The sequence below is a fragment of the Pseudophryne corroboree genome, chromosome 4, assembly GCF_028390025.1.
Source record: "Pseudophryne corroboree isolate aPseCor3 chromosome 4, aPseCor3.hap2, whole genome shotgun sequence".
NCBI lineage: Eukaryota > Metazoa > Chordata > Amphibia > Anura > Myobatrachidae > Pseudophryne > Pseudophryne corroboree.
The window spans coordinates 803,115,616-803,138,442 of record NC_086447.1 but is presented as its reverse complement, the minus strand read 5'-3'; the positions used below and the strand labels follow the sequence as shown (position 1 = coordinate 803,138,442).

General features: G+C 44.5%; 1 protein-coding gene and 1 long non-coding RNA gene across 7 annotated transcripts in view; one reads left to right on the top strand and one right to left on the bottom strand.

The window, feature by feature from the left end:
* Nucleotides 1–526: 526 nt before the first annotated feature.
* Nucleotides 527–9,153, bottom strand: LOC134910407 (uncharacterized). The gene is made up of 2 exons (XR_010176189.1): nt 8,704–9,153; nt 527–1,565 (listed from the first exon to the last, which is right to left on the bottom strand). It is a non-coding gene; the product is annotated as an uncharacterized LOC134910407 (long non-coding RNA).
* PLEK (pleckstrin) overlaps nt 8,531–22,827 on the top strand; it is a 513,179-nt gene continuing 498,882 nt past the window's right edge. Inside the window, exons 1-2 of one of the 6 annotated variants that reach the window (XM_063918395.1) lie at nt 8,531–8,729; nt 9,092–9,245. The gene's annotated coding sequence lies outside the window, so the exon portion shown is untranslated. The other 5 variants (XM_063918392.1, XM_063918394.1, XM_063918393.1 and 2 more) reach the window with 5 other exon arrangements.

The following is a 22,827-nucleotide window of genomic DNA, read 5'->3' as shown; positions in this document are numbered from 1 at the left end:
GCAACGCTCAGGAGAAGCGACGAGAAGCGGAGGAGGAGGACTGCGCTCAGAGCCGGCCCTAACCAATATGATGGCCTAGGCAAGATTTTTGCTGGTGGCCCCTAGCAACACAAATATATATATAAAATGTAGTAACTTGCGCCCTTCTAGCTGCTGCTCAGTCCCACTCACAAGAGCACCAATCTCGTTCAAAACATATACACAAACTATGGAGAGCGGTCCTCGAGCGCTGCTAGATGTTCCAAATATTTCTTGATGACCTGTATACTGTTGATATAGGTGGAAGAGTACAATCAATCAGTAAGAGCACACTATACTGCTGTCACCATAAAGGAACCTTCAAACTCACCATAACTCAGTGAGATGTGTTCACATAAAGGTTTCTTTAACTGGTAGTTGTTTATCTTCCACCAATAGTCATATATAGACGCATATAGAATGACACTCACCTGGGCTAAAAAGCCCTATATGCACCAAAAGGTTTCTTTAGTCCACGTATTCTCCACCAAGCAAACGTGACCCAAGGTTCATAAAAACAGTTTATTTCTTCATAAAAAACAGTCCATATAAAAACATAAATGCTGTATCTCTTCCTGATCTAGCTGAAAGTTGTTTTGTTCCACTCTAAACCCCAAAGGTTATGGAAGAATTTCTTTAAGAGGAGACACTCCTCACCATACCATTCCCGGGAAAGGTCTATGATACAGTGTTCCTCCAAGATGTCATCAAAAAACGTCAAAAACCAATAGGGTTAAACACGAATGGACCACAGCTATCAGGGATTCTCCAGAACACCAACGCGTTTCGGAATCCTTTCCTTCCTCAGGGTATAAAGTCAAACAAAACAACTGGGGTTTATATACCCTATAACCTTGGTCACCTGATTCCATCCACCAATCATATAATTTCTCCTCCTAAACAACCTTAATTCCTAATAAATATAATTCTTTATACTTATATTCATTAACAGACATTACAATTAATCTCCATTTATACATAAATTCATAAAACAAACAGTATATCTATAGTTTTATTCATTTAATTTTCTAAATTGGTTATATCTAAAAGTTGATACGTATCAGAGGGAACATCAATACTTCTATTAACTTCATTATAAATGAACCCATTCCATCCTACTCTACTCTCCACAACTTAAAATTTCCTCCATACCCATAATTCTTATCATCACACTGTTTTGTGATTGGTTATTAGGTTGTCATAGCAACCGCACGTCCACCACTCCATATACAGTTCTTATCAGCTTTCCACTCGACCACTCCTGATACGTCATTCTCATTCTATAGACCCGGCTCCGGACTGCAGCGATACGTCACTTCCTGGTTACGGACCGCAAACAACGCGGCCCTTCCTGGTAACGGACCGATCTTCTCCAAAACAGAGTGAACGCGACTGTAGTCCCCCGCGATACGTCACTTCCTAGTTATGGACCGCAAGCCGGAAGGGATTTTGATAGTGTGTGGAGTGCAGATCCTCTTAGTTTCACATCATTGATGCTGCAAGTATACTCTATTGCAGCTTCCAATTTTCTCTAAGGGGCATACACCCTGGATTCATGTATAGTGTTCCCCATAAAAGACATAAATAAAAACCATATTAGTATATACATTAATAAAACTTTAAAAACATATTAATACCAATACTAACATAACAATACAGATGCCATCAGAGAAAAAAGTAGGCTCAAAGAAGGCACACCCCAACTGGTAATTAGTACAAATACCACAAACCTCTAATTTATAAGAACCACTTGGTTTCAAACTCAACGTTAAAACCCTTAGGAACAAGAGTTCTAACCTCATAAATACTTCTCATCTCTTCCTTAGCTAGAGTTTCCTCACTATTATTGGTTCTCCAGTTGGGTTGCACTACTTTTATTCCACAAAAACTCTTCATATGCCTAATATTACATTCATGCTTATCTTTAAAGTGCAATGACACATTATGCATCTCCAATCCTTTTTTTATGTTCCTCACATGCTCTGCCAGCCGGACTTTAAGCATTTGAGATGTTCTACCAATATACAGCATTTTGCAATCACACTCCAATAGGTATATTACTGTACATCCTTTGTATTGCACGTAATGAAATCCTTAATGACATATGTTTTTCCTGTCTGTGAGGATACATATTCTGTAACTTACTCGATTTACTAGTACACACACGGCACATCTGACACATTCCGCATCTAAAGAAACCTTTAGATTTATTTCTAGTCATCATCTTGGGTGCAGATAAGGCACTTCTAACGATGTTATCCTTCAGACTACGTGCCTTTCGATATACAAACCTCGGATGGTCTAAAACATAAGGTTTCAACAGGGGGTAATTTTTCAAAATTCCCCAATGTTTTTTGATAATGCCTTCTATCTGTTTATGCTGACTATTATAACCCCTAATAAATGGGATACTAATGTTGCCCTCAAACCTATCTTTCCCCCCCCCTCCTTTTAACATGTGGTCTCTATCAAGTTTAAGTGCATCTCCTCTCGCTTTATCAATAATTTATTTATTGTATCCGTTAGCAATAAATTGATTACTAAGGGTTTCAGCTTGTTCCTGAAAATTGCTAAGGTCCGTACAGTTCCTTCTAATACGTTGAAATTGGCTTGTGGGGATGCCACGAAGCCAATTATAATGGTGGTTACTACTGTGTTCAATAAATGAATTACAGTCTGTGGGTTTAATGAAGTTCTTAGTCTTAATAATCCCTTCCTCCACGTATATGCTTAAATCCAGAAACTCCACTTGATTAGAACTAATATTAAAGGTAAGCACAATATTATCACTATTTGAATTTAAGTAATCACAAAATTGGTCCAAAGAAGATCTATCCCCCCTCCATACAAACAAAATATCGTCTATGTAACGGCTCCAAGACACCAGACTGGCATCGAACTCATGATGCCAGTCTGACACAAACTGTTCCTCCCAATAGGCCATAAATAGATTGGCATAACTCGGCGCCAGTCTGGTGCCCATGGCTGTACCCCTAAGTTGGAGGTAAAAATCATCATTAAACAAAAAAAAAGTTGTTTTTAAGGATAAGAGAAATACCCTCCAAAATAAATTGGATTTTATCCTCCACCATCTCGCTGTGCCTAAGAAACACTTCTATAGACTTCAAACCAGTGTCATGATCTATAATAGTGTACAAAGATGACACATCTGCTGTAACTAAAAAATAATTTTCTCCCCACTGAATACCATTAATTCTATTAATAGTAGCTATAGTATCCTTCAGATAGGAAGGGGTGGATTTAACATAAGGCTGTAAAAGATGATCAATATATAAAGATAAATTGGATAAGCAGGAATTTGTACCTGCTACTATTGGCCGACCTGGGGGTTTTTCTTTACATTTATGCATTTTAGGTAACACATAAACGACCGGAATGGATGGGTTCTCAATATAAATAAACAAACGTTCTTCATCGGTTATGATTCTCTTAGAGGTGTACATAGCCAAAAAGATATCCAATTTTTTCATGATATTGGTATTTGGATTACCCCTTAATTTCTTATATGTTGTTTTATCCATTAATTGTCTCACAATTTCTTCATTATAATCCTCTACATTCATCACTACCACCCCTCCCCCCTTGTCAGCGGGTTTTATTACAATATTTTTATTCTTACTCAAAGATTTAATGGCCTCCTGTTCTTTTTTAGTTAAATTCATTTTTTTATTTGGTTTAAGATCAATGGATTCTAAATCATCCTTTATTGCCTTTTCAAATGATTCCACAAAGCAACCCCTTTTATACTTCGGATAAAAAGAAGATTTTCTTTTAAATTTAACACCCACTGGCTCCTCACTAATATCAGTATTACTGGGATTTTCTTCAAAAAATCTTTTTAATGTTAATCTTCTAATAAACCTTTCGATGTCAACAAAGACATCGAATTTGTTGCATTTATTTGAGGGTGCAAATTTCAAACCTCTCTCCAATACATTATTCTCTTGTTCAGTTAATAAATGATTACTTAAATTGTATATCTTTGTTTTATGTTCACCAGAAGTATTTCCCTCTATTTGCTCCACAGGTAATGTATCCTTCTCCTTATGTTTTTTTCTGCCTTCTTTCTTTGTTTAAACATCTATTCTTCCCTCCCCTCTTACCCCTTGTTTTCCTCTTATACTGTGAGGCTGTATTGGTGACTGTGATCTTCTGATTCGGTTCCCTAAAAAACGTTCCTGTTCCTCCAACACTCCAAATCTATTAGTCCCATGGAATCTGGAGTAGTTCTCTCTTTCCTCTCTAGATCTTACCCTCTCCTCTCCATATCTAGGTTTCTGATTCCACCTATGATGGTCCTCAAAATTCCTATATGTCCCAGGGATCCTCCCATACTCATTATTTTTGAAACGTCCCCTATAAGTTAACCTATCCGGGGTTTGGTCATACTGTGTTCTCCTCCTACCAAATCCCTTCTCTCTGGGTAATTGTTCCCTCTTAGTATACCGGGGGTTCTCATCCCTATATAGTCTATCCCTTCTCACAAATTTATCATGCCCATTATCCTCTAAATTTGTGATTATATCTTCCCCTTGATATTTCAGAGAATATGGGGTACCTGTGGCATAATAATTTTTATCCCTTGTATATTTCTTATGCTTCTTTAACTTCAGTTCTTTTTCATTCCTTTCGACTTTTCTTGTAACCTCTTCCTCCATTACATGATATTCTTCTAATTTTGAAAAAGGTTCCATCAATGATTTAAGCATTTCAATCTCATTTTCTAAGCCTCGTAACTCCTTGTTCCTCTCTTTAATGATAAACGACATAAGTGAGAGTGACCAGGTATCCAATATATTGCACCAGCCTTCCTTAAAATCTCTAGATATATTCTCAAATGAAGGCATTTTGTTAATATACGTAATCCCCTCGGAACAATTTTTTCTGAACAGTATTTCTCTAGGGAAGCTATCTCCCACCATACTTTTCCTTCCTTAACTAATAACCTTTCCATTTTATACATAGCATTCTTTAGATCATAATCTTTAAGATTCACATCAAAATTTTCATTAAAGATCTCTGTAATGTGAGCTCTTCTTTCTGTTCTATGTTTAAACATTCTTAAGGCAGCAAGACACACACACAAAAGTGCAAAGACAAACCAAATATATATATATTAAATGTAGTAACTTGCGCCCTTCTAGCTGCTGCTCAGTCCCACTCACAAGAGCACCAAACTCGTTCAAAACATATACACAAACAATGGAGAGCGGTCCTCGAGCGCTGCTAGATGTTCAAAATATTTCTTGATGACCTGTATACTGCTGATATAGGTTGAAGAGTACAATCAATCAGTAGGTGCACACTATACTGCTGTCACCATAAAGGAACCTTCAAACTCACCATAACTCAGTGAGATGCGTTCACATAAAGGTTTCTTTAACTGGTAGTTGTTTATCTTCCACCAATAGTCATATATACACGCATATAGAATGACACTCACCTGGGCTAAAAAGCCCTATATGCACCAAAAGGTTTCTTTAGTCCACGTATTCTCCACCAAGCAAACGTGACCCAAGGTTCATAAAAAGTTTATTTCTTCATAAAAAATAGTCCATATAAAAACATAAATGCTGTATCTCTTCCTGATCTAGCTGAAAGTTGTTTTGTTCCACTGTAAACCCCAAAGGTTATGGAAGAATTTCTTTAAGAGGAGACACTCCTCACCATACCATTCCCGGGAAAGGTCTATGATACAGTGACCTCCAAGATGTCATCAAAAAACTTCAAAAACCAATAGGGTTAAACACGAATTGACCACAGCTATCAGCGATTCTCCAGAACACCAACGCGTTTCGGAATCCTTTCCTTCCTCAGGGTGTAAAGTCAAACAAAACAACTGGGGTTTATATACCCTATAACCTTGGTCACCTGATTCCATCCACCAATCATATAATTTCTCCTCCTAAACAACCTTAATTCCTAATAAATATAATTCTTTATACTAATATTCATTAACAGACATTACAATTAATCTCCATTTATACATACATTCATAAAACAAACAGTATATCTATAGTTTTATTCATTTAATTTTCTAAATTGGTTATATCTAAAAGTTGATACGTATCAGAGGGAACATCAATACTTCTATTAACTTCATTATAAATGAACCCATTCCATCCTACTCTACTCTCCACAACTTAAAATTTCCTCCATACCCATAATTCTTATCATCACACTGTTTTGTGATTGGTTATTAGGTTGTCATAGCAACCACACTAGTTCCGCCTCTGATCCTGCAACCTTTCCCAGCACCATCACCCCTCACCCATAGCAGTCCTCATTTTTGTTGCTCCTACCCCCAATATTGTAAATAGGAACAGTGCATACATTCAGCATACAGCCCAAAAAGGGGCGTATTCTTGCTGGGAAGGGGCATGGCCAAACAATAGTACCTCCAATTCAATTTACACTACAGTAGTGCAACTTTACTCATATTTTATCAGTGATAGTGTACCTTATTCACATTACATTACACAGTAGTACCACTTTACCTTATTTACGTTACTCCTCACAGTAGTGCCCCTTATTCACATTACATCACACAGTATTGCCCCTTATTCACATTACACCACACCATATTGCTCTTTATTCACATTAGACCACACAGTAGTGCCCTTTCTATACGTTACGCCACACAATAGAGCACCTTATACACATAATGCCACACATTAGTAATGCATTCATACACATCATCCCACACAGTCATGCCCCTAACACATATGACACACAATATTAATGTCCTTATAAGTCCTTATAAACATACACTGTGACTTTATCTTCAAGAATAAACTGTAACGTAACATTCCGTATGCAGATACAGCCACAGTCACGTACACAATATAGGCCTGCCGCATATCATTTGAATCAGCATAAGCTGCTTGAGCCGCTAGGCATACCAAATTCCCTAGGCATTTGCCTAGTTTGCCTATGCCTAGGGCTGGCTCTGACTGCGCTGTAGAATTAAGCTAACTGGAAACTTCCAATTACTTAGTTAGTTAGTTATTAGGGGGGTATCCAAAGGGTTCCAAAGCAAATCACAACAATTTTTATTAAAAATATGGATTTTACAGGTGTTCCCAAAAAAACAAAAATAAAATATCTTGCACCTGCAGGAAAAATCTTATATTGTTTTTATATTTTTCAACTCACTCACAATTTACTCTGCCCCTCAGAATCCATTGGTGATCAGTTCTTCTTCCATTAACTGGTCATATTAGCACTTAGCTACCTGCCACGTGCTGCCCCGATCTTCATTTTCTGTTTCCTTGCATAGCACATGCTTGTGGTCACGCTGTCAGGCAGCCAGAGAAGAACGTGATGATCATGGGTCTACCTGACTATCTGACAGAAATGCCTCCGAAGTTGTCTACTAGGCTATTTCACTTTGGAACATTTTAATAACTTGCTCATAAAGCCACTATGTTGTATTTGCACCCTGCGCCCTGTATATGTTGATGCAGCATCTTGATGCTCCTTCTTGAAAACTTGCAAGGTGCCTTACTCCGGGTTTCAAAAATCCTAGTTTAGGCCCTGGTAGACTTTTGGTAGCAGTGTGCCATGTGAGGCAAACAAGGCAATGGCCGGGATGTAGTGAAGTCCAAATTCAGTGGCCTGCAGGATGCTGGCCGAACTCTCAGGTTTTTTAAAGGGGCAATCATTTACAAGGCATGGTTTAGCCTTGTAAATGATTGCCCCTTCAAAAAATGTAAGAGTTCGGCCAGCATCCTGCCCAGCCGCCGAATTCTGACTTCTTTACATCCCTCCCCATATGTCTAGAAGAGAGTAGACAATAGCCGTAGGGCACTGGATTTATTTTACATATAGACTGTGCTAATGCACAGGGCTGGTTCTACACCTGGTGGTGCCCAGTGCAAAACTTTCCAAAGTTAGTGCGCGTCAAAAAATAGGGGTGTGGCTTCATATGGGAGGGGCGTGGCCACAGTTATGCCCCCAGATTTGCCCCAAGTAGTTGTGCTCGCCAGTTGATTTGCCCCCAGTAGATTTGCCCCCCTGTAATTATGCCCCCTGTAGCAGTGCCCCCTTTAGTTGTGCCCCGTCGCTTGTTGCTTTGCCCCCCAATAGTTGTGCCCTCTGTTGCTGTGCCCCCTGTTGCTTTGCGCCCAGTAGATTTGCCCCAGTAGTTGTGCCCCCTGTTGCTTTGCCCTCAGTAGTTGTGTCCCCTGTAGTTGTGCCCTCTGCTGCTGTGCCCCCTGTAGTTGTACCCTCTGCTGCTGTGCCCCCTGTCGCTGTCAAACACACACACACACACACACACACACACACAAAAAACAATACTTACCACTGCGCCGCTCCTGCTTCCCGACCGCCGCTGCTGCTGCTCCGTCTCTGGCCTCCCGCGGCTCCTCTCTATGGGAGAGACGTCATGACATCTCTCCCATAGCAGCGCCGCACAGACACTAGAGGTCAATAATGACCTCTAGTGCATACTTGCCTACCCTCCTGCATTCAGCGGGGGGCTCCCGGTTTTTAACTGAGCCTCCCGCTGCCCCGCAAATTGTCCGGTTCCTCCCGGTTTTTCGTCTGTACTTGGTGTAAATGCGGACTGAGCATGCGCCAGTCCGAAAGTGCCGAGACGGAGAGCCTGCACAGGGTGAAGAGCTGCAGAATTGCTGCAGCTGAGAGAAGCGGAGCACTCACCCAGCAAGCTGTGGTCACGGTGGGAGGTGGGGCTGTGGTCTTTGATTGGCAGGACCGGCTCTGGTGGTGGTTTGTGGGGCAGGGGTAGCCACCAGCGTCTCTTCGTTTGTGCTGCCCATCTGAGCTGAGCCGCCCTGCAGCGGGAGGGAGTGCCAGCAACATAGCATGTGGGGGGCTGGCTAGCAATAATACAAGCATGCTGCTCCGTTCAGGCGGCCACTGGCAGGGCAGCTCATTAATCTGAGCCGGCAGCAGTAGGGAGCTCCAGAACGGGTGCGCGGCTAGCAATAATAAAACGTGCCACAGAGGGGAAGGGAGAAGGGGGGAGAAGGAGGAGAGAGGCTGCCTCTAACACTAACTAATTGGACTGCATGCCTATTCCCAGCAGATCCTCCCCTCCCTTGGGCACTGTGCTGTCAGCCAGCCACCTTGTCTGGCCTGGAGCCGCTTGTCTCGGACCTCCTCGTCTGCTTGTACCTGGGTCCGCCGGCCTCCTCAGTGACACCCTGCAGCTCACCTCGATGTTGATAGGACACAGTGCGGTGAGTAACCTGGTAGCCTTATGTGTGACCCACTGTACTCCCTACCTGTGTGTGTGACCCCCTGTACCCCCTACCTGTGTGTGTGTGACCCCCTGTACCCCCCTACCTGTGTGTGTGACCCCCTGTACCCTCTACCTGTGTGTGTGTGTGTGTGTGTGTGTGTGTGTGTGTGTGTGTGACCCCCTGTACCCTCTACCTGTGTGTGTGACCCCCTGTACCCTCTACCTGTGTGTGTGACCCCCTGTACCCTCTACCTGTGTGTGTGACCCCGTGTACCCCCTTCCTGAGTGTGTGTGACCCCTGTACCCCCTTCCTGTGTGTGTGACCCCTGTACCCCCTTCTTGTATGTGTGTGTGTGTGTGTGTGTGTGTGTGTTACCCCCTGTACCCCCTTCCTGTGTGTGTGACCCCTGTACCCCCTTCCTGTATATGTGTGTGTGTGTGTGTGTGTGTGTGTGTTACCCCCTGTACCCCCTTCCTGGGTGTGTGTGACCCCCTGTACCCCCTTCCTGGGTGTGTGAGACCCCATGTACCCCCTTCCTGTGTGTGTGTGTGTGTGTGTGTGTGTGTGTGTGTGTGTGTGTGACCTCCCGTACCCCCCTACCACTGTTTGTGACACCTTGTACCCCCCTAGCTCCCATGGTGTTTGACACCCTGTACCCGCTACCTTTGTGTGCATGTCACCCCGTATCCGCCTACCCCTGTGTGTACCCACCTGTTTATGACATACTGTACTGTACCTCCATCCCCTCGTGTATGACACATTTTACACCGCCTACACCTCTGTGTGTGTGATACCCTATACTCCCTAACCCTCCTCCTGTGTATTGCACACTGTACACCTTCTACCTCTATGTGTCACCCTGGACCCCCCTCCCTCCCCCCCTTAAAGGTGATTATATTTTTGACCTGTGAGAGTACTTAAATTGGCTTTTTTATTGTACTACTCAGACCTTCTGTCCGTAGTCCCCAATCATCAACCACCAACTCCTCTGTCCACTGGTCACAGCCCATTACTGCACACCCTTTGCCCCCCCTCCAGTCTGTCACCCCAAAATCTCTGCCTCACAGTCACAGCCCAGCACCCATAATCAAAAATATTGTCACCTCTGTCCCCCGGCCACAGAAACCTCGGCCTCACAGTCACAGCCTCTACCCCTGCTCACATCCTATCACCTCACACAATCTGCCACCCGCTCACAGCCTGTCACTCCACACATTTACCCACTTGTCACAGTCCATCGCCCCTCAACCTCTGTCCCCCAGTCACAGTCCGTTGCACCACAACCTCTGTCCCCCAGTCACAGTCCGTCGCCCCACAGCCTCCGTCCCCCAGTGACAGTCCGTCGCCCCACAGCCTCCGTCCCCCAGTGACAGTCCGTTGCCCCACAGCCTCCGTCCCCCAGTGACAGTCCGTCACCCCACAGCCTCCGTCCCCCCAGTGACAGTCCGTCGCCCAAGAGCCTCCGTCCCCCAGTCACAGTCCGTCGCCCCTCAGCCTCCGTCCCCCAGTCACAGCCCGTCGCCCCCAGCCTCCGTCCCCCAGTCACAGCCTGTCACCCCCAGCCTCCGTCCCCCAGTCACAGTCCGTCGCCCCTCAGCCTCCGTCCCCCAGTCACAGTCCGTCGCCCTTCAGCCTCCGTCCCCCAGTCACAGCCCATCGCCCCCCAGCCTTTGTCCCCCAGTCACAGTCCCTCGCCCCTCAGCCTCCGTCCCCCAGTCACAGTCCGTCGCCCCTCAGCCTCCGTCCCCCAGTCACAGTCCGTCGCCCCTCAGCCTCCGTCCCCCAGTCACAGTCCGTCGCCCCTCAGCTTCCAGTCACACTTTGTCGCCCCACAGCCTCTGTCCCCCGGTCACAGTCCGTCACCCCACAACCTCTGTCCCCCAGTCACAGTCCCTCACCCCACAACCTCTGTCCCCCAGCCTGTTACCACACAACCTCTAATACTTTATAATGTATTTTTATGTGAATCTGGTATTTTCAATGTATTATGTGGATGTGTTATTTTCAAGGTTTTTTTTTGTGGGCTTAGCTTTTTTAAATGTATTTTTATGTGGATCTGGCTTTTTGTTATGTATTTTTAGTGGATCTGATGTTTTTAATGTATTATGCGGATCTGGCCTTTTGCAACATATCTTTAGGTGGATCTGTTTTTTTCAATGTATCTTTAAGTGGATCTGTTTTTTTCAATGTATGTATGGGTCTTGAATTTTCAATGTATTTTTATTTGGATGTAGGTTTTTTAATGTAGGCCAGAGTTTCACATACTCCGCCATCCAGTCTAGGTTTTAAGGATAGCCATGCTTAAGCACAGGTGACTTAGTAGCTATGCTTGAGCACAGGTGACTTAGGGCCTAATTCCGACCTGATCGCAAAAGCAAAATCTTTGTCTCTGTAATGTGCAAAACCATGTTGCATTGCAGGTAGGGCAAATGTAACCCGTGCAGAGAGAGTTAGATTTGGGTGGGTTATATTGTTTCTGTGCAGGGTAAATACTGGCTGCTTTATTGTTACACTGCAATTTAAATTTCAGTTTGAACACACCCCACCCAAATGTAACTTGCCCATTAGATAACATTTTTGCTGTTACAATCAGGTCTGAATTAGGCCCATAGTTAGTACCTCAGTCAATTTGATTTAATTATCTGGACTCAAGCATGGATATCCTGAAAACCTGGACTGTAATGGCGGAGTTTGGGAAACTCTAATGGGACCCATAGCAGCGGTGTCATCAGTTCAAGTTAAAGGTGATGAGAGCAATCATCACTCTTCAAGTTGATGGCATGCCGCTGTGGCAAAATCTCTAGCTATTTTCTGCTGGCTGTGCACAGCATGCTGGGAGGAGTGACCGGATTATCTGCTAGGGGGCACCAATAAAAATCTTGCCTAGGGCCATCAAATTGTCTAGGGCCGGCTCTGCGGGTGGGGCTCTGATATATGAGTGACAGCGCTGCTGGGTACGTGAGGAGGTTTAGCTAGTTGTAGCTCGTCTCTGTGGGAGCCGGAGTGACGGAGAGAGGCGGGAGGAGGAGCAATGGGTGGAATGGAAGACCGGTTCCAAGCTGCTATTGAGAGATAAAGAGGGGAGGCCTTCCCTGTAACGTGTGACAGTGGTCAGAGACAAGACAACCCCTGTGACTCAAGTGTGGGAGCTAATGGCGGAGTGGGTTCTCCTGATCATGTGGTGCTACAGGTACATAGGACCTATGGATTCCATACTGTGTATGCCTGGAGTGCAGGTAAGGTGGTCATATGCTTATAGTACCTCTCCATGCCCTGTGTTCCTCTTGCTGCATGCCCAGTGAGACACCTGGCATTTGTGGGCATGCATGTCAGCATTGGTACAAATTGCTGTATTACACTGTCCCGTGGTTTCCTGTGTGTGCTTCTGTCAGCTGCTCTGCATTTGCACATTTTCTGTGTATTATTATTTTTATTATTATTATTCAGGGCAGCTGTGGGTCTGCTGAGAACAGCAGGGTTTGTCTGAGAGCATACTTGCCTACCCTCTTGTACTCAGGAGGAGGTTCCTGTTTTTTTATTAACCCTCCCACTGCCCCACAAATCTTCTGAGTCCTCCTGGTTTTTCACATGCCCTTTGTGTTAATGTGGACTGTGCATGCGCCAGTCTGAAAGTGCTGGGGTTGGAGCCTGCACAGACGACATCCTGACGCGTGAGGTTGTGCTATTTAAATAGCGGCCACCGCAGAGTTGTGGGTAGTGGTGGGCGCCCAGTAGTGTACAAAGGAGAACAAGGAGGCAGGCTGCGCAAAATAGCTGGGAAAGTAATAAACCAAAGAGCTGACGTATAACTGAAAAATGTATTATACATATATCACTACAAACATATATACTATATATATATATATATATATATATATATATATATATATAACAATCCAAATCAGCCGGCACTCCACGCTTCACTACACCCGGTCCTGGTGCTCGCATAAAGATATAAGTATTCCTCCAGCAATCACGCGGCACTCCAAGGACTCTTCTTATATAATTTAATTGTGGTTAAACACACAATTAAATTATATAAGAAGAGTCCTTGGAGTGCCGCGTGATTGCTGGAGGAATATATATATATATACATATGTGCAAACATCTAAAACAATATCTAAAATATAGTTAATACCATGAGTTGAGTCGCTGGAAGAACAAATAATATGTTCAAGATTGATATGGATAAAAGGTATCACTCTATCTGCAGCAATGAAATAAAGTATCCAATGTGTATATATAGGGTGTAGTATGGTATGCCGGCGGCCGGGCTCCCGGCGACCAGCATACCGGCGCCGGGAGCCCGACCGCCGGCATACAGACAGTGTGGCGAGCGCAAAGTAGCCCCTTGCGGGCTCGCTGCGTTCGCCATGCTGCGGGCATGGTGACGCGCCACGTTATTTTATTCTCCCTCCAGGGGGGTCGTGGACCCCCACGAGGGAGAATAGCTGTCGGTATGCCGGGTGTCGGGATCCCAGCGCCGGTATACTGTGCGCCGGGATCCCGACATTCGGCATACTGAAGACCACCCGTATATATATGTAGCAGTCTCTATTAGAAAAGTATCCACATGGATATGAGCAGGCACTATTCAGTTATCCACTGATTGTATGGGTGCAGTTGTAACAGTCTCACGTGTCAGCGGCTTCACCGTTTAGTGTGGAAAGTTCAATCACTCAAGTAAATGAGAAATACCTCTCTAAGGGGAGTAGGGGGGCTGGTCCGACCGAGCGTCCTTGGTTTAGGAATCCTGCATTGCCCATGGTTGTGGTGTCCAGAGAGAAGGTATTGTAGTGTCACCCTCTGTACCCTACTCACTATATGCATATTGTATCACCCTCTGTACCCACACTCCTTAGTGGAAATGGATACGCCCATGGGTGGTGCTAGACACGCCCCTTTGGCTGGAACTAGACATGCCCCTTCAACGGCACTCCTACAATCTCCCTGAAACTACTTTTCAAAAGTAGGTAAGTATGCTCTAGTGTCTGTCACTGGAGCCGGCTGCAGCGGATGCCCACACAGCCCACGGCGTCCGCTGCAGCTGGTGGTCAAAATACAGACGTTTAAAATGTCGACAGGTCAAAAAGTCGACACAAGTTTCACATTCTTTTTGGTGTGTATGTCGACATAGATTGACATGGACACGGTAAAAGTGTACCGCGTCCCCTCGTATGGCTCGCTGCGCTCACCATGCTTTGGGCATGGTGCCTCACGCTGCGCTCGGCACACTATTATATTCCCCCTCCAGGTCCACTGGGATGGTAAAGTATGAACAAGTCGGTTTAAATAAAAAAATCATGAAAAACTCATGTCGACTTTTTGACCTGTCGACATTTTAAATGTCGGTATTTTGATCATGTCAGGATATTGACCTTGTCGGGATTTTGACCATCAGTCAATGGTTGTCGGGATTTTGACCGTCAGGATTTTGATTGTAGGTAAATTGATCGCATCCCGTATCAAGTGTTCTCTCCCCTTTTGGATTGCAATCACTATTGCGCTCTGCTATCTTTATCTTCTGTTTCTTTTATTTATATGTCATTTATTTGTATAATAATATGTAATAAATGGAGACTAACACAATTAACCTGCAGTCACTCCCATGACCTTTAGATATAGGACAATTATCCTATTAAGCAACATATATGCACTATATACAAAGAAAGGATTACAGATTACTTACAACAATTGTTACTATTACTCTTATATCTTGTAAACAAACTCCAGGATCTGTAGGTCTATATAGTTGATCTGTAACACACACCATACCTCTCTTTCCCCTCTGGAGCCCATTATATGTGTAACAAACAATGTTGTCTCCTGTGCCCTCTCTCTGCCTACAGTCTGTGTGCTCTGGGGTGCAGAGAGACTACCTCATAGTTTACTGTCTGGCAAATATTTTTGAATATATCTGATTGTACTTAGCTCAATGCCATTGCCTTATAGTGTTATGTATATTTGTCTTCTCATGGAAGGTTTATCAATAGTATGTCACTGAGCAGCATGCTTGCCTACCATCCCGGAATGGGCGGGAGGCTCCCGAAAATCGGGTGACCCTCCCGGCCCCCCTGAAGAGCAGGCAAGTCTCCCGATTTCAGCGGTCACCCCCTGCCCGGCCACCCACTTAGCGAGTAAAGTGGGCGGTCCGAGCAGGCGATGACGCGATTCTTGTTGAATCGCGTCATCATAGCACGCCCCCTGCTGTATAATGCCGGTAATAGCGGCATTACACAGCAGGGGGGTGTGGCTTACATGACGTGAACCAGCAGCCACGCTCCCGTTCCGCCTCTAGCCCACCCCGTTCCGCCTCTGGACGTCACCTCACTGCCTGCCTGCCCTGATGAGCTGACCGGCTGCTCTCTCCCGGACAGAGCAGCCCAGAAGTCGGCAAGTATGCTGAGCAGATGTATTAACCTGGAGAAGGTATAAGGAAGTGATAAATCAGTGATAAAAGCAAGGTGATAAACACGCCAGCCAATCAGCTCCAATATGTAAATTAACAGTTAGGAGCTGATTGGCTGGTGCATTTATCACCTTGCATTTATCACTGGTTTATCACTTCCTTATGCCTTTTCCAGGTTCATACATCTTTGGGTGGAATGCAGAGATAATTATTCTCCTGGTTGGATGATCCCATGAAAATAATATAAAAGTTCTAAAAGGTTACTTAGCTGGCATTTCAGTGCTTAGGCTATATATCAAGTTCTATGTTCTTGCGCCTCAAGCTGTAACTAGTGGTGTGCAAGTGGTGCCATTGCCCAGGGTGAGTATTGCTGCTGCAGTGCCGCAGACACACACCCTACAAGCTTGTACAGTTCCCTGGAGCATCCTGAGGATGGTCTGGGCAGTGCCGTACTTCCCGGTGTGGGGGGAAGGGCTGGCACAGAGTGCACTGCCAGGGCCGCAACTAGTTGTAGCACAGAGCCCAGCAGGTTAGGGGGCGCTGTTCTGCGGCACCTGTAAATTTTCATGATTGAGCGCTATATCCAGGGGCGGATTTAGGGGTGAGGGTGCCTAGACACAACAGTAATGGCTGCCCCCTGCCTGCCTAATTTTACTATATTTATAGATTGGTTATAAGACCTCATTTAATGATAGCAATTTAATAAAATAATAAAAAAAGCCACTAACTATGACATTTTAATTATGTATACATATTTACTAAGTACAGTAGGACAGCATACTGGGGCAGTATGTGCATGCCCTACCCATTTATATTCTATTCAATATGGCATATGGTACAGTACAGTGGAAATATTTTACATTTTACATTTACTGGTACATTTTGGGCTGACAATACCAACACAAGCATCCAAGTGCCACCCCCAAACAGGTGCCGCCCCTAGGCACGTGCCTCATGTGCCAAATGGGAAATTCTCCACTGGTTATATCGTTCAGTGGCCACATCCAGGAGCATTGTGTCCCTGACGATATCTTCGGATTGGCCTGCATTGCCGATCAGAAGAAGCAACAAACGATTCACGGGAGCACCTAATAGTGCGTACACACTGGTCAATGTGCATGACAATATATTGGGGGTCATTCCGAGTTGTTCGCTCGGTAAAAATCTTCGCATCGCAGCGATTTTCCGCCTAATGCGCATGCGCAATGTCCGCACTGCGACTGCGCCAAGTAAATTTGCTATGCACTTAGGAATTTTACTCACGGCATTTTCATCGTTCTGGCGATCGTAATGTGATTGACAGGAAATGGGTGTTACTGGGCGGAAACAGGCCGTTTTATGGGCGTGTGGGGAAAAACGCTACCGTTTCCGGAAAAAACGCAGGAGTGGCCGGAGATACGGGGGAGTGTTTGGGCGAACGCTGGGTGTGTTTGTGACGTCAAACCAGGAACGACAAGCACTGAAATGATCGCAGATGCCGAGTAAGTCTGGAGCTACTCAGAAACTGCTACGAGGTGTGTAATCGCAATATTGCGAATACATCGTTCGCAATTTTAAGATGCTAAGATTCACTCCCAGTAGGCGGCGGCTTAGCATGAGCAAATCTGCTAAAATCCACTTGCGAGCGAACAACTCGGAATGACCCCCATTGTCTGGTGTGTACCCAGCTTTACTCATGGAGCTATTTGCTCCTTTATAGAAAGCATTAGCATTCTAACTGTATGAAGCTACTTACATAATATACTTTTGAAACAAATAAAGAGCATTAACGCTGAACAGATCTATGTAATGTGTAGCCGCAGGCAGTGGCGCTGAGAGGGGAAGGAGTGGGCACATTTTATCCACTGCCTGTCCCGCTGCCCGCCGCCACCCGTTGTAGACACCGCCGACACTTCAGTGCAGGGAGAGAGATGAGTGACTGCCTCTGCAGTAGCCTCTCTCTCCAGCCCAGCACACAGGTCACTCCTCTATCTCCTCGTGTGATATGCAGGGGGTTAATGATCCCACCCGCCACCAGTAGGTGGCTCCCATCGGCCCCCATGCCGACTCCCTCCTCCCCCCGGCCGCACAAACACTACTTTTTTTCACATTTACTACGGAGGGGGCCATTTGCCCTGTACGCCATTGACCCTAGTTACACCTCTCACTGGAGGCATTCCAGTGTGCAAAGAGTGATCTAGCAGCCCTATGTGTGCACATGTGGGATCTCTGTTCTTCACCTCTAAGATGTTAATTTATATATGCTAAGCAAAAAAAAGCTGACTATACTGCTGAAGACAATTAATAAATAAGGGTAGAGACCCAGAGGCGTCACCAGGTGTGGTGACACCTGGTGCGCACTCTGCTTTACTGCACCCCGACTCACCTCGCTGCAGCCGCCCGAAAAGGGCCGCACCTGATTTGAAGGGTGTGGCCTTGCGGATCTCCTCTTCACTCCGGGGGCGTGTCACTGCAGCACTCAGATCCTGTCACTGCAGAAGAGCTGGCACTTAGGTGTCGCCGCACCCCCCACACCCGCCTTCTGCCGCCACCGTAGAGACCGTTCTTCGGCATCTCCAGGTAGGATTGCTTCATGAAAAACAGTATCTCCAGGCCAGTTAGTCTAATAATGACAGCTTGTTTAAAATCTTGAAGCAAAGAGCTATTCTCTTGCATAAGGGGCGTAATCTGCATTAGCGTATCATCTCAGGATAACACATTGCCACATATAGACGCACAGGTGGCAACCAGCTCTGAGCAGCATGACACTGTATCTCGTTCATCCTCCCCCACTGTGCAAAGCTGTAATACGCAGGGCCACAATGATGCAAATAAATGCAAATTGCATCATGAAGACTCTGGCTTGCTCACTTCACTTGTGAAGAGGGCAGCATGCTGGAGGTTGGGGAGACTTTCTCCCCCCCCTTCCTTATTAGGAAGTCTCATGGGCATTTCGGGAGAATGGGTGAGTATGCAGTATCATGTGACAAATGCTGATTTCCTGAGAATGAAAAACTTTTGGATTTTCAGTAAACAGATTACAGCATTGCTGCAAAAAGTTCCTGAGATGCTGACTCATGCTGCACGTCCTTGTGGCCCATTTATATTGCCATTCTATTATATAAGGTCTGAGACAACAAAATGTGATTTCAAATGGTTAATAATGTGACATAGCCTTAACAGGAAAATATTAGCCAATGCAAGAGAGAAGGCTTGGAGCAAGTCACAATGCAGAGGAAACATGTACTTCTCCAAACTCAGACTGGTACCTTAACATCAGATGAGGTCAGGTGATTAGAAAATAATTATATTTAGAAACAATCTGAGGTCAATAATGGGTGGTCAGAATAGATAAATGCACCACAGACTTTTGAGGATTTGGGTGGGGATTGGGCTGCTGAGTATACCAACTTGCGCCTGGACTAATCCCTTATGCCACTGAATCATACTTGCCTACCTGACCCACTCCATGAGGGAGAAAATGCTCTGTTCCTGGACTTTCCTGGTAATGTATGATTGCCATTACCTGTGGTGAAACACTTTTCTTATCAATTAACTAGCTCACCACAGGTGATGACAATCATACATTATCAGGGAAGTCCAGGAACAGAGCATTTTCTCCCTCATGGAGAGGGTCAGGTAGGCAGGTATGCACTGAATATTACCTTTTGGGGCATATTTATTAAATATTGTGATCTGCCCTGAAAACTAACAGCAGGCTAGCGCCATCTGAAAATGGCCTTAGCTAACAGAGGAAGCTCACTGTTTTCTCCATATAAGTAACTAGCTGAAGTACCGGCATTGGCCGGATTTACATACATTTTCAAGTTCCTAAATTGTCAATGAGTTGGATGTAGCTGTCAACATTTTAAAAATAATTAGTAGCTTAGCAGCTATTTCAACACACCCATGAGGTGGCTGCTCAGTGTCGTTTTTTGTTTGGGTGCCGCCAGTAGCTCAGATCCTCAGCTTTCTGTCCAGTTTTATTATCACTTTTCCATTGTGAGGTGGGTTTAAAGTTTTCTTTCGGTTATCAACGTTGCTATTCCAAGGCTTTTGGGTACACAATATTTGTTGTCTTTCCACCTCCATTTCTGTCAGTTATTTTAGTTAATTGATTTATGGTCATTTCAGTCAGTTATTTCAGGTCATTGAAATGTGGTAATTTCCGTCAATTATTACAGTTTATAAAACTTTTTTCATCCAAATCCATCTAGCGGAAGGCCCAGAACAGGATCCGTGTGTCAAAGCTCTGCACAGCATACACCAACGAGAAGTCCAACCGGGGCCTAAACCCCCTAGTATGTCTTCTGAGGTCCAATGTGACCACATCTTTCCAGTAGAAGGATCAGAACAGGCTCCCCGGGTCAAAGATCTGCCCAGCATACAGCAACAGGAGGTCCGACAGGGACCCTAACCCAGTGTCGGACAGGGGCATGAAGGTCCCACTGGGGGAATGCAGTGGTAATAGCCCATGCTTAGGGGTGTGGTCAGCCTCCAGAGGGGTGGGGCCAGTCACTACAGATGCTTGGCTAACCATTAGACAGTGCATGGCTGGGCCCCTTCATAAATATATACAATAAATACTGCTAGTGCATGCATTATAATGTACAAAATTGATAACAGCAATGCACTGTAGAGAATACACCATAGTCTGTACGGCATAAGATAGCATATGTATAATTCAAATGCACAGTCTGGAACCTGATCCCTGGAGGAGGGTGTGGGTCCTTAGACAGTGGGCCCACCAGGTGTTTCCCCTGTGGGGCAGTCTGACCGTGCCCTGACCCCAGTTGGTGCAGGCGTGTACGAATGTATAACCAGACAGACAAAAAAAAACGAAAACAGACCAATGAATTTTATATTTATATATAAGTTTTTTATGTTGTCAATGAGTTGGATGTAACTGTCAACATTTTAAAATTAATTAGCAGTTTAGCAGCTCTTCCAACCCACCCATGAGGTGGCTGCCCAATGTGTTTTTTTTTTTTTTGGGTGTCCCCAGTAGTCCTAATCCCCAGCTTTCCTTTCTGTTTAGCTTTATAATCACTTTTACATTGCGAGATGGGTTTACAATTTCCTTCTGTTATCAATATTGCTATTCCAAGGCTTTTGTGTATACAATATTGTTTGTCTACCCACTGACAATGCCTATTCTATACCTTGTATAAAACACGCTAAAAGGTTAAAGAACACAGTACGCAATTGGCGCACAGGTACCGTAAGGGTACGCCCTTAGCGTAGCGGACGCTGTATCAGGAGCGAGCCGCTCGAGCGACACAAACGCTTGCGAGAATACGCTGTTGATATCGGGCACACTATAGGTGAGCGACTACCGTAATGCTACGCTATCAGCGCAGCGGACGCTCGAGACCACGAGGAGATCACGAGCGGCGCAGACGCTCACATTGTTAAACCTTTTTAACTATACCATAAACAATGTACTTATACTGTAAACCTTGTGCAGTGATAAGGTGTAAATGCAACACAGTGTAACCTTGTTAGTCTAAAAGCTGTATGAGCGTAGGTGACGCTCAGAGAACCTCTTAGCAATATAATAAACACTCAAATACCGGTCTAAGGGTCTAACGCCTTTTAAGGAAATGAATGAACGTTCAATTGCAAAAGAATAATACAATACAAGTTATACACTACCAAGATAACATAAAATACCTAACCGGATAACTACACATAAAATACAATACAGATACAATTACATTTAAGGGGGAAGGAGAGAGAGAGAATGGCTTATAACATAAAATAAGAGACAATATGTCTGCAGAGAATTTACACATGTGAGAAACAATCGCTGCGCAGTTAGTCAATGCTGAGACCCTTTGTGGAGAGAAAAATTGAGCTCACCCAGGCTGGCTGTCCCTATATACACAACACCCAGCAACAACACAATGGTCCCTACAATACCGCATGGGACAGAAGCTAGACTCCATTTTGGGAAAAACTCCCATGATTCCAAAGTCTGTAACATATGATTTAAAAGGGAATGCTGGCAGCCATTTTAGATTTGCAAGTCCAAACACATGGCACTCTCTGCTACACCACAATCACATAGCAGAAGACACAAGACTCCACTATATTCCAAAATGTCTAAGCCTCAACACAATGCATATGTTCTGATTTTACAATTCCAAACCATCTAAATCACCTTTCACAATTTCAAACCAACACAGTATCTCAATAACCAGGTACCCACAAGTATCAGCCTGCTACTGCTACAAGCACATGACTACAGTAACAAAAGGAAGTATGTTTTGACTTCTAACCTTCAGCAAGATGTATCATGTAAAACTACTATAATCTGTTATAAATCACCATCCATAAATGTATACCAGAGATGCTATGCTACAGATTGTCTACTGTTCCAATTCATTATAGATTTCATAGAGAATCATCCCAAACACCCAACAATCACACAACTGCACAAACATCATTAACCTTAAGCCATTTGTATCTCCAAACTAACTATTCTATGCCAATCATTTCACAACTACTTTACCACAAACACATATTTAAACTATTCTATGCCATTAAGCCATGTGAATTCAATACTTAGCCTTCGTAAGGAGGTCAGTCCTGGTGATGATCCAGCCATGCTTCTGGGTGCAAGGTAGCTGTGTGAGTGAGTGAGTGTGCCCTGTGATTTCCAGTGGGTATATCATACCTGCATTACAGCTGTGGGGGTGTGTCAACCACAGGAAGTGTGTGTCTTTCACAGCATGTGGGCTAGCTGTATCAGTGAGCTGAGCATGTTATCTTGGTTATGCAAAACGTTGGGTGATGACTAACACATTCCTGTCTTGTGGAAAGCTATTGTTTGGCGAATACTGTCTCACTGTCCACTTTCAGTTGAGACAATGACATCTCAGCAATCATTCTTCTGGAGACAAAACCAGCCCCATTCGTAAACACAGGTGTTGGCCCTCTATTGAGTCTCAAAGCTCAGTGTAATTAAAGGCTATTGTACTCCGTCTGCGGGACAGAAACTGACTATTCTTAGGTGTAATTTATTCGGAATACAATTAATCTTCAATTACTATTCCTGTGCTTAACTATGCATAAGAACATGTGAAGCCCTTTTAACATGCAGAGGGGAATCTCTAAGGTCTAAGAGCCATCTTGAGACCCACTGATACCTGTTGAACTCAGGGGAATATTAACTTATAAAATACATTA